This window comes from Panthera tigris, chromosome B3 (genome assembly GCF_018350195.1).
Source record: "Panthera tigris isolate Pti1 chromosome B3, P.tigris_Pti1_mat1.1, whole genome shotgun sequence".
In the NCBI taxonomy this organism is placed as follows: domain Eukaryota; kingdom Metazoa; phylum Chordata; class Mammalia; order Carnivora; family Felidae; genus Panthera; species Panthera tigris.
This window is the reverse complement of record NC_056665.1, coordinates 128,145,797-128,158,816: the sequence shown is the minus strand read 5'-3', so window position 1 is coordinate 128,158,816 and position 13,020 is coordinate 128,145,797. Positions and strand designations below refer to the sequence as shown.

The window sequence follows — 13,020 nt, the reverse complement described above, 5'->3', positions numbered from 1 at the left end:
GACAGAGTCTGTACTTAGATGCATAGTCTTAAAAACTATTCAGATATTTATTTTCTCTTCCTGGAAGAGTACTTATGGTACTTAATTACCAAACTAATTATAATAACTCCCATTGTAAGTATTTTGTTAGGCTCTGTGTTAAATATTTTATCATATTTTATCTCATTTAAAATTCAGAAAAAGAAGGCCGCTTGAGTGGCCTAGTCGGTTAAGCATCAGACTCTTGATTTCGGCTTAGGTCATGATCTCATGGTTTGTAAGTTCGAGCCCCACATCGGGTTTAGCATTGACAGTGAGAAGCCTGCTTAGGATTTTCTCTCTCCCTCTCTTTCTGCCCATCCCCCACTCCCTCTCTATCTCTCTAAATAAATAAACTTAAAAAACAATTTAAAAAAATAAAATTCAGGAAAAGAATATTACATGTTATCTCATTAAAACTCTGGCATAGGTTTTTCCCCTTTTTAAAGATCAGACAATGGAGGTCTTTGCAGTTTGAGAGACTTTACCCAAAGCCACACATTTAGCAAATTGGGAATGGGAGTTGAAAGTTAGGTTTACTTAACTCCAAACTCTCTACTTCAGTTTTCAAATTAGTTAAGGTAAGCTGGGGAATGAACACAATAGATGGTAAATTTCAATGGTTTAACGCCATTGTTCACTGTTCGTTTATGTGAGTTGAGTGGCCCGCTGGTGTTAATGTCTGCAGGACAACCCTCCCCATAGGGTCACACACAGAGATCCAGGCTCCTTGGGCCTTGGTGCTCAGCCATCCCCTACAGAAGACCTTGCCATGGTCTGTACTTCCAGAGGAAGGAAAAGAGCAAGGAGCAACGCCCATGGGAGGATTTCACCAACACACTGCTACTTGTGTTCCTTTGGGAAAAACTTAGTCACAAGGAGTTTTGCATCTCAAAAGAGGCTGGCAAAGTCATCCAGTTGTTTGACCAAAGAAAAGGAGGGACTTTAGTGAACATCTAGCCATCTCTTTAGCACCACTGTTTAGTGTGTTTTATTAATGGATTTGTGAATAATAAGGAAGCTTCAGAGTGGATCTTCAGTGATTTGTGAATAAGGCTTAAATTATTTTTCTCACCCATACCTAGCCCACAGTACAGATCCCTGAGAGCCTTTTGTTCTGTCCTTTGCCTACAAGAGTTGCTTGATTGATTCCAATGGTTTGAGGGGCTCCTTGGGACCTGTGTTCTTTGTGTTGAATGGAGGAAACATTTACAGGTTGGGGAAAGGGTGAAAGGCAGGTTCTTTCCCCCCAGGCATTGTCGATTAGGTTTCCTCTTAACATTTCGGAGGTGTTTATTATTGGAAGTTACACTACAACTCATAGTTAATGTTGTTATCATTAATTAATTTCAATGAATTTTTATTTGAATTAAATTAAATTTAATAAAGAGTTTTAACATTTAGGCAACTCAAAATAATAATCTCTAGTGTCTCTTTGTTTTCCAATTAATGTCAAAAAAGATTCATTGTTAGAACTGGCCATAACAGGAGATCAGAAGCAGCTCAGCTATTTTCAACTACTTAGAATGTGAGAAAGGCAATTTACAATCATGCCGTGATTTTAATGGTACCGCTAAATAAAAACAGTGCCTCCTTTTTCCATCATTATCATCATATAAAATGCTTCATATAGGTGAATTTTCCATATACACAGTACAAAACTTAACAATAAAAACAGGAGACCTTTCCTAAATATTTTGCATAATTTCTTTATAATTTAAATTTATCATGATATCATAAACTTGTAAATGTAACTATCCATTAGCGTTATTTTCTAAGATACTACAGGACTGCCCTTTTGAAGCCAGAGATGCCTGTCCCTGTTTTCACAAGTCCCAAACCACTTACGTATCTTGAAATTTTGTTTTTATCTTTTATAGTTTTTTTCTGTTTTCCCTTCATTTAAAACACATTCCGTATGTTTCAGATGTTTGCACTTAATATGTTTTATGTGGATATAAATATATGTTTTATATTTATATTTAATGTGTTTTTATGATATACATCCATAGTGTCATACATTGGATAAATATCATGCAGATTGCATTTATATATTTCTACCAACCTGGCTATAATTTCCTGCTAATCTGTCTGTTATGGGATGAAAGAGCAGCAGATCAGTATGAATTGTGTTAATGATAAGAATCTGAAATGAGAGCAATTTGCTCTCTGAAAGACTTTCTGGTATGCAACGAACACAAACGTAGGACATGGTCTAAAATGTTTTGTACAAATAGTCTGGTCTTTTTAGGCAAAGGGAGACCTTATGCTTTGTTTCTTATTTTTGTTTGCATAAGGCACATGATGGAGAAATAAGCCATAATTACAATATTATTGATCCACTTTGATCTTTGTTTCTCTCTCCTTTCCTGGAATATATCTCCATTTTAAAGTACAAACTGAGCACGTAATTTTTGCTTTTTAGGCAAGGGACTATTTTCCTCTCCTACAGCATATCAATAAGATTAATGGGGTTTCTTTTGCTTGTTTTTGGTTTTGTTTGTTTATTATTTTGTTGTTGTGTTTCACAGAATTACACTCAGGTTTGACATTTTCAGTAACATTCTTCCCTCTCCCTCACTTACACTGAGCTATCCTTAGGTCTTTATCTTCCTATTTTCCATCTTTCCTTACAGGTTTTTGTTGTTATTGTTTTAACAATGGCTATTTTCTTTTCAGTTGTGAATGAATGCCTCCTAATTCTGTCTCCGATATTTTTTTTCTCCTGAAAACTGAGTCTTGATCATCTTCCATCAATACCTATCCCTCTTATTGTAAAAAATCACCTTACTATTATTATCTGAAAACTAAATGATATGATCATTGTTGTGCCAAATTAAAAATTTTGGTAAACGTACAATTACACTCCAGGGAAGAAATTGCATTTCACAGACCTGTTCTAACCTCCTCGACCCATTTCCCCTCTGTACCATTTCCCTTATCTTCTGGTAAACCTCATTCTATCTATTACTACACATTTTCCTCCAGAGAAGTCCTGATGTCAATTATAAATTGTTGGAAATTTAAAATAACAATTTATAAAACATAAACTAAGTACAAGGCACTCCTGTAAGCACTACACACACATTATTAACTTACTGAGTTTTATTATTATAACACATCTAAAATAGTCCTATAAATATACTCCTTGTTTTATATATGAGAAAACCACATCACAGAGACATCTACCTATTGGTCAAACATTGTTGAGTTGGATCTTACACTCGGGCAGCCTGGATCTGGAGTAATGTTCTATAAGGGGCAGAAATTAACTTCAATGTTATTGACTCCTTACTGCCCATCATGCTATGAATTAGTGATTGCAGTATTTTTAAACTTATCTTCTTCCTTAATCATATAATGAAAACTTTTGCCCTACTTTAAAAGAATTGCAAGCATCAAGGACCTCACAGGGTGGTATTTGTGGAGAAGAGCTCTGTTGATTGCCTAATGTTAGATCCCATATGAGTCTACTTGTACAGTGCCAGGCTTAGGTACATTTTCTAATTATTCCCTACTGCGGTCTGTGCCTGAGACAAGAAATCAGGGGTCTGTGTTTGATTCACCCATTATTCCTTCATTCATGTGTGCATTTACCTGTTCACCATTACTCCTTTATTCAGAAAACATACATTGAATGTTACCTAATCTCTAAGTACTATGGTTGTTTCTGATTTGATTAAGGGAGCTCACAGCATTTGGGAAAGCTAGAGACACAAATAGCTAGAGTGCAATTGGTAAGAGTCACAATATGAATAGGATAGAATAGAATAGAATAGAATAGAATGGAATAGAATAGAATAGAATGGAATAGAATAGAATATGAACAGATTGCTATGGAAACATAAAAGCGAGAGGGACTTGCTCCACTAGTTGTCTTGTTGCTCTATGGGGAAGGCAAGAGGACCAAATCTTGTTGAATATGTTGGATTTCAGCACATAAAAATGGGATATGTATCGTATCAAATATGCTCAGAAGCATGTAGGGCCAAGTATGTCCGGGAACTAGAAAATGTTTAAGTGGCTGAGGTACAGGATAACTAAAGTTTAGGATACTTGATGTGAGGTGGAGCAATTTAAAAAAGACAGGTACCAACTGCAAAGAGCTTTTGAGCAACCTAAGAGCTCTAGAATATTCCTTGTAGAGTGGGCATGACATGATCACTCCAACTCCAAGCTGTATGAGAAATAAACAGGAGCCGCAGAAATCATACAGGAGGCGGTAAGTTCCAGGGCTCACATAGAGGTGGTGGGAATGAAAGGCAGGGAACAAATCTAAGAACCATTTAGGGCCAGAATTGTTTTAATGTTTATTTTATCTTAGAGAGAGAAAGTATGAGTGGGGAAGGGAGAGACAGAGGGAGACACAGAATGCGAAGCAGGCTCCAGGCTCTGGGCTGTCAACACAGAGCCCAAAAGGGTCCTCGAACTCACGAACCATGAGATCATGACCTGAGCAGATGCTTAACGGACTGAGCCACCCAGGCGCTCCAGAGCTAGAATTAACAGATGTGAACAGGTGTGAGGAATGGGGCAGCAGTAGGAGTGTAAGTTCTATCACATGGATTAGGAAATGCAGGGAAAGAAGGCTTTGAAATGAGATGAAGATGTGCTTAATACTTACAATGTTTAACTGGAAGCACTTACAAGTATCCCAGATACAAGAGTGCAATGCATTTCAGTCTGGAGAGAAAGAGAAAAAAAAAAAAAAACGGGAATGGAAATATACATGTGAAGAGCTGTAATCAAATTGGTGATACTTGAAGCCAACAGAAATTGATAATTGCACAGAAAAGAGTACAGAGAGGAAAAGGAGAAGAAAATTGATGACACTTTGCTAGAACTGAAGTGGCAAATTGAATTTGTTTCACCAGTGACAAGTTAAGGAACATTTACCAGAATGCTTGATAGATTTAAAGGATAGAGTTTCTTTTAGTCGCACATCTTGAAATTTATTTTTCTTTACCACGCTATTGCTACTAAAATTTTAAGTCAGCTATATAATAGCCTTAACATTTATTTGCTTTTGTATGAGTACCCCTCCTCTGAATATTGTTCTTTGAAGCAGGGCTCTATGAATATAAGATCTATATGGTTTAAAGCTCTCTGTTCTCAGGATGTGTTGGGAAGGAAACTTATTTTGCAATCAGTTTCAGGCATAAAAGGAGGTACTTTTTATTAAAACAACAGCGTATAATTTTTTTTTTGAAAGCTTCTTGGACTGGGGAGAAACTTGAACTAGGAATTAAAAGACTTGCAATTTTATTCTGCCTGTGTCCGTAACTTTGCGAAGCTCACAAGTCATAGCACCTCTTTGAATGGTGCCCACAGGGGCTGTAAAACAATGTAAGCCATGACAAAGATCTTTCAGATGTCCTCGACTCTGTATTTCTATGATAATCTTTCTCCATCTTGAAATTTTGCCGGCTATTCTCCATGTTCCCTTTTCTCTAAACTTGGCCTTTATGTAGCTATCACGACACTGAGACCCTAAAAAGAATTAACTTAGCTCTGCCTCCTGCAGTTGAGTTTTAAGACGTGGCTGGCTGGTCTAGATTTTCTAATTACAAGTCAAGTTAAAGGCATGAATGAAGCTTGCACTGGTTACCGATATAGAAAACAATGTACAGCCCAATGCTCATCGTTGAGGACTTTACATTGACTGAGACATATTCTGTCTATGGTCTCGTGAACGACTCAACAATAAATAAAGGCCAGAAGTTTTCTCTGATCATGAGTTTAATCAATCATGATCTCACTTGATTTTAATCAGTTTCATTACTTGCCTGTAAAAGGAAGGTGGGTTAACTTGCAGTAATTTTTGTCATGTGAAAAATGCACATTTAAAACTGTTGTGTTGGAAGTTAATAAGGGAAGAACCTGGTAAGCATTTACACCACCACTCATTTTGCTTTATACAATTTTTTAATGTCTGTTTCTTTTTGAGAGACAGAGAGAGAGCGCGTGAGCAGGGGAGGGGCAGAGAGGGAGACATAGAATCCGAAGCAGGCTCATGGCTCTGAGCTGTCAGCACAGGGCCCCAAACAGGGCTCAAACCCATGAAACATGAGATCATGATCTGAGCCCAAGTCAGACACTTAACGAACTGAGTCACCCAGGCGCCCCTACTCATTTTGCTTAAATCTCACTATCTATGCCTATGTTTGCATTTGACAGGACTAGACTAAGCCTGAGCTTCGTAAAGCCCTTTAGCTTGTAGAAGACAATGGTAATAAGCAGATGTGGTAAAGAATTATACAAGGCAGGGCTCCTGGGTGACTTGGTTGAGCATCCAACTTCGGCTCAGGTCATGATCTCACAGTTCCTGAGTTCTAGCCCCACATCAGGCTTGAGGCTATCAGTGCAGAGCCTTCTTTGGATCCTGGGTCCCCCTCTCTCTCTCTGCCCCTCCACCTCTCTCAAAAGTAAACATTAAAAAAGAAAGTAATTATATAAGGTTATGACATTGGGTATGATCTATAAAACTTTGCAAAAATATACACTATGAGCCAATTTATGAGTCATAATTACTGATCTTTGCTTCCAAAATCACCTTAAATATTTCAGGATTAACCAAATTTGAATTGACACTAAGCCCTTTGACATCAGATATTGTGTCTTCTTTTTTTTTCTTTCTTTTTTTTTTTTTTTTTGTATCTCTAGAATCTATTCCAGTGGGCAAGATATTCATCAGCATTCAAAAAATTTGCTATATTATAGAATATTAATGCTAAATTAGAATTGTTCATACTTGATTTTTCACAGATACTTATTCACTCAGTATATATTCATGTGTATTTACTATGTGTCAGGCACTAAAGATTATGCATGGGGGAGACAAAACATAAACAGCAGAAATTTATTTTTTATAGTTCTAGAGCCTGGAAGTCTGAGAAGAAGGTGCCAGCATGATGGGATGAGAACCTTCCAGGTTAAAGATTCTCATTTTGTCCTCACATGGTGAAAGAGGGTAGGGATCTCTGTGGGTCTCTTTGTGGCACACCGATCCCATTCATGAGGACTCTACCCTTATGCCCTAAGGACCTCCCAAAGCCCCATCTCCTTATAGCATCACATTGGGCATCAGGATTCCAACACTAGAGGGTTATGATAGACCACAGCACTCACCCGCTACATTGACTACAATGTCCTAATGTACCATTATAACTGTTCAGTAATGCGATAGGTCATGAATGAGTTACATATACCCTGAAACACAAGTCTTGGTTCCAGTTGTTTTAATACAATGTGAAAAAAACCACAAAATTGTAAGAAATTAATAAAAAAATGTACTTTGTGAATCATCCTTAGGATAGACATACTGGTAGGTATCATGTCAGACCATTAACTCCAAGCTGAATACCCATGTTTGGTGATAATGTTGACCCGAAAATCTCAGAAGTTATGCAAGGAAAATGTATATAGACAGCAACACCAAAATAAAAGTTTATTTGGGAGGAACTCCAGACAAGATAGGGCTGCTTTATACAGACTTTGTGAACTGTTTATAAAGCAATAAACATGCTTTTATTTTTTGATAAAGCAGAAGTAGTGACTTCTCAGGGGTGTGTGTGTGTGTGTGTGTGTGTGTGTGTGCGCGTGTGTGTGTAAGTGCATACGCACGTGCACGCAAGCATATGCGTTTGCTTCCTGTGGGAACTGGAGCTTTCTTGGTAGAGCCTCAAAATTAATTTTCCAGCATCAGGGGTTGTGATCATCAAAGGCATGTCAGGTTTATGGGCTTCTCTCATTTTATTGATTGGTTCAAGTTACACTATTTTTAAGGATTTTATGTGCATTCATAAGGAGAAGGCAAGAGTGATTTAGTTTAAAATGTTTTTATTTTTATAAAGTAACTCTGAAAAATATTATAATATTTTACTTCAAATATCATTTCATGTCTACAGAATTAGGATGAACTTTATAAATAATACAAAGATACAATATAACCATCGCAGACCTTGAAATTTTCATAGCAGGAATATCATATGTCATATATTTTATCCTCTCAAAATAGACTGAGTAGAAGGAAATCTTTTGACCGGTTGGCTTTGTAGTTCATATGCAGAATGAAACTCAATATGGGATAGATCCCTGTTCGGGAGAAAGAATCCCCTTTATACCCTCTAATAATGTAGTTACTCCAACTTAGTAACTTATGCCTTGAAAAGAAATTTAATAATGTAGGATGTCTAGTCCTCAGCAGTAGGCTACCATCCCCTATTCAAAATAGGTGAATATTTGACTAAATGATAAGAAACACAGCCAGTAAAAGTAGGTGAGAATCAATTGGGTCATTTAGCTGGACCACACGTTCAAAACAAACTCCAAACCTATGTGTTGTGTTTGACTTGGTTTGTTTTTTTCCACGTTTCAGTTCTTCCAATATACTTAAGATCAACCGTAGCTGTACATCAAAGCAGAATCTCTCTTCAATAACCCAGGCATTTTTCCAAAAGTGAAGTTTAAACTTATTTTGGTGTAATCTGTTTTATATTTATACATCTTAACTTAGAAATCTCTTCCTAATAATCCAATGGAGAAAAAAAAATGTCACTTTGACAAATGGTGTTAAAGAAAGTGGCTATCCCTACGTTCAGTAGAAGCAGTGGAAGGAATGCCCCAAGGCAGAGTCCCAAGTCCTTGAGGGGGAATGCTAGTGATGTGAGCTGGAGGCAAGGATAGTGATACATAGGTTACACATTAGCAGCCGGGGGCACAAGACGCTGACCTTGTGGCTTCCAAGACCTTGAGGCTGACATATCCAGAGCCACAGGTGCAGGGCGTGTGCTCTTTTCTCCCACCTCTGCCCCAGGGTGACTCCTACACTCCTTATAATGCATTTGCCTTGCAGTTATAGCCCCCTACCCCATCTGAGAAAGGCTGCCTTGACTGTTCTGGTACAAACATCGTAGGGTCAAAAACTCCCGCTCCCAACCTGTGGAGAAGTCCCCCAAATGATTGCAAGCTGCCTCCATTTAGAGACCACCCCACTGTGAGTCTCAGCTCCTCCCAGCCCAGAGAGCTATAACAGATACCCAATCCTTAAACAACTTAGGGCCAGTGCCACCTCCTGGAACTTGCCTGCTCTCCCACCTTGAGAGTGTACTTTTGCTTTACTCAACTGCTTTGTGGTTGCTGCTTTCCCTGTGGCTGTCTTTGTTCCAGTGGGATTGTTGGGTATTATCTTTTCGTGGGAAATCCAAGAACCCAGACCTCCATTCACACACTGCAGACTCTCCTGCTGGAAATACACATGCAAACTAAAAGTAAAATTAAATCCCTATCAGCACTGTATAAAAAAATATTGAAGATGGTTCAAAGACACAAATATAAAATTATAAAACTTCCAAAAAAAGAAAAAACAGAAAAAAACATGGGAGAAAACTCTCGGGATCTTGGGTTAAGCAAAGATTTATCAGCTATTACAACAAATCAAAGTCTATAAAAGAAAAAACAGACTACATCAAAATTAAAAACTTTTGGGGCACCTGGGTGGCCCAGTTGGTTAAGCGTCTGACTCTTGATTTCAGCTCAGGTCACAATCTCACAATCTTAGGTTGTCAGATCAAGCCCTTCTATGGCTCTGTGGAGTCTGCTTAAGATTCTCTCTCTCCTTCTCCCTCTGCTCCCCCACTCCCACCGCTGCTCACTCATGCAGCTACTCTCTCTCTCTCTCTCTCTCTCTCTCAAAAGAAAAAAAAATTAAGAACTTTTGTTCTTTAAGAGACACTGGTTAAAGGATAAAAAGACAAGCTGCAGATTAGGATAATATATTTGTAAATCACTTATCTGATGTAGGACTTGTATGCACACTACATAACAAATTTCCAAAACTTAATGAGAAAACAAACAACTCAATTCTAAAAAATGGATGAAGGGTTTATATAGACATTCCACCACAGAAGATAAGTGGATGGGAAATATGCCCATGGCGGGAAGTTCAACATCATTTGTTACTGTGGGAATGCAAATTAAAACCATGATAAGGTACCAATATGTGTGCGGTATGAAAATGGCTTAAATTAAAAAGACTGACCATACCAAGTGTTGGTGAGAATGTGGAGGTATTTGGACTCTCATACATTGCTGATGGGAATGAAAAAATCATACACTTTTGAAAATCATTTGGAAGTTTTATAAAATGTAACACTCACACTTGCCAGATGAACCATCCATTCTACTTCTAGGTATCTACCCAAGAGAAAAGAAAGCACGTAGCCAAACAATGACTTACATACAAATGTTTATAATGGCTTTATTTGTAATAGCCCAAGGTTGGAAACAACCCAAATGTCTGTCAACTGATGAATGGAAAAACAAACCAGTACATTCACACAATACAATACTACTTGCATTAAAAGGAATGTACCATTGATTCATACTATAACATGAATGAATCTCAAAATAATTATGTTGAATACAAAAAAAAAAAAAAGACAGAAAAAGAGTACTTATTGTATGGAACAATTTGTATATAATTCAAAAAAATAAATATTAACGAGAGTAAATAAGTGGTTACCTGAAAGAGAGGAGCTTGAGAGACATTACGTTAAGGCATGAGGAAACTTTTTGGATCGATGGGTAAATTCATAATTTTGATTGTGGTGATGATTTCAAACTTACAAAATTGCATATCTAATGTATGCAATGTAGGTATATCCATTGTACCATAACAGAGTTGTTTAAAAAAGTCTTGTCAAGAGTCTCACAATCAGGAAGTCTCTGAACTTCTCAAGTTCTAAAAGTGACTTTATTCTGAGATTTTTTTTTTGAAGCCCACTCTCTACATTTATTCATATTAATATTTGTCATATCCATGATATGTTTCTGTATAAATGGGGGTGTGTGTTATATTACATATATATCATTATGTACATATGTCATTTAATTTATAGATTACTCAAAACACATGGTTTTGACTAGCTGCTGGTTATTGACTCCTTTTTATTTCTAACTTGATATTTTTATTTATTTATTTTATTTGTTTTTGTAATCTTTATTTATTTTTGAGAGAGAGATGGAATGAGAGTGGAGAAGGAACAGAGAGAGAAAGAGACACAGAATCCGAAGCAGGCTTCAGGCTCTGAGCTGTCAGCACAAAGCCTGACACGGGGCTTGAACTCATGAATGGTGAGATGGTGACCTGAGCCAAAGTCGGACGCTCAACTGACTGAGCCGCCCAGGCGCCCCTCTAACTTGATATTTTTAAAAATTTAAAAAAGAACATAGTGACTGAGGCTTCTAATCACTATGTGGGGGCTATTTCTCTCCTTTCCTTCTATCCCTGGGAGAAAATAACAACTCAAAGGCCATGATCATGAACTCTGAAAAAGACCTTTCCCTTTCCACTACATGGGCCAATATCAGAGAAGTTTCATACCCGTATGAGGCCAGGTGTTACGCTGGCTACAGGATAGCAGTGGACTGGAATTCAGTTTTGCAACCCTGAGTTGTATTGAGTAAATGATATTAATGTAGCAAAATCTGAAAAGTAAAGATTTTGCCAATGTATACAACATAAAATTATTATGAAGGAAGCTGAGTGAAATTGTAACTGATTTTTTTCCTTTAAAAAAATACAACGATTAGATCACTTCAGTTTCATGAGTGGCTCTTAATCAGGGGTGCCCATCAAATTTATAGGGGGAGATTTTTCAAAATGCACATGCTTGAACCCTCATTTCACACCCATTGATTTGAGGAAAGGGAGACAAAACATGGAAAAGTCCCAAAAGTCATTTTGATATGAACTGCCAGTAGCAAACATTGATTTAGAAGAAAGAGATTAAAACAAAATGTGTCTCTATAACTAGATAATGGAAGGACCACAATGATCTCATCAGCTCCCATTCTGACATTAAAATAAATAGCATAACCTTGGCCATGGAGCTGATTATGCTCCAGTTGATTCAAAACTATTTAGTGTATTGACAAAGTTGTATCCCAGCCAGGTAGGAGGGAAGGTGTAAAGTATAAAAGTGCCTGAGATAGCAGACAATTTCACCACCACTGTGTTTTTACAGATTCTCAGAAGCTAGATAGCATGGACTTAAGTATTTGAGTGTTTCATTTTGATTTCAAGGAGGTTTCAGTTCTTATATGCCCTGTGAATCATTGGGGTGGGTGTATTCGATTCTGGTAAGCTCTGATATGAACACATTGCTTTCAAACTTCAGTTGCCCTGGAGGTGTAGGCCTGTGCAATGTATTAAGTTGCCCAACACAGAGATGTAGTAGACAACTTTAGAGCTTGAGAGTATTTTATATGTTTTATCTGTAATAATGTTTGCTCTCCATGGGGTGTATAACTTGACTGATAATCTGCACACAAAGTTCTATGGTAAACATGTTATTTTAAATATATTTTTTTCTCTTTGATGTTCACAGCAGCCCTGTGAGGTATGTGTTATTAACCCATTTTAAACCTGAGAACACCGAAGCATAAGAGAAGACCAGGTGATGTTAAAGAGGAAACAAGAATGGCTCTAGCTTAACATTGGAAGGGACTTTGAGCAAGAACAAATATAATAGGGCAACGATTTTCCCATTGTTTCCATACAAAGTACTCTAATAAGAGTTTAACTCAGATGAAGTAATCATCACCGTCATCATCATCCTGGATTTTTGAACATCTGGCACTAGAGGGTTTTCTTTATGAATATCTGTAATGGTTATGTGTCAACTTGAATGGCCATGGGGTGCCCAGATTAAACACTATTTCTGGGTGTGTCTGTGAAGAGTTTCTGGATGAGATTAGCATTTGAACTGATGGATTCAGTAAGGTAGAACCCCCTCCCCAGTGTGGGTGGGTGTCATCCAGTACACTGAGGGCCTGCCTAGAGCAAGAGCCTGAGGAAGGAAGAATTTGCCCTCCACCACCACCCCCCCCCCTTTTTCTTTCCTGCCTCACTGATGGAGCTAAGATAGCTCATCTCCTCTCTGTCCATGGACTGAAACTTACAACATCAGAGTTCCTGGTTCTTGGGCCTTTGGACTCAAA

At 37.6% G+C, this 13,020-nt stretch overlaps 1 long non-coding RNA gene across 1 annotated transcript; it reads left to right on the top strand.

Annotated features, from left to right (window-relative positions):
• Nucleotides 1-3,874: 3,874 nt before the first annotated feature.
• Nucleotides 3,875-12,751, top strand: LOC122239292. The gene is made up of 3 exons (XR_006218248.1): nucleotides 3,875-4,240; nucleotides 6,891-6,949; nucleotides 12,408-12,751. It is a non-coding gene; the product is annotated as an uncharacterized LOC122239292 (long non-coding RNA).
• The last annotated feature ends 269 nt before the right edge of the window (nucleotides 12,752-13,020 follow it).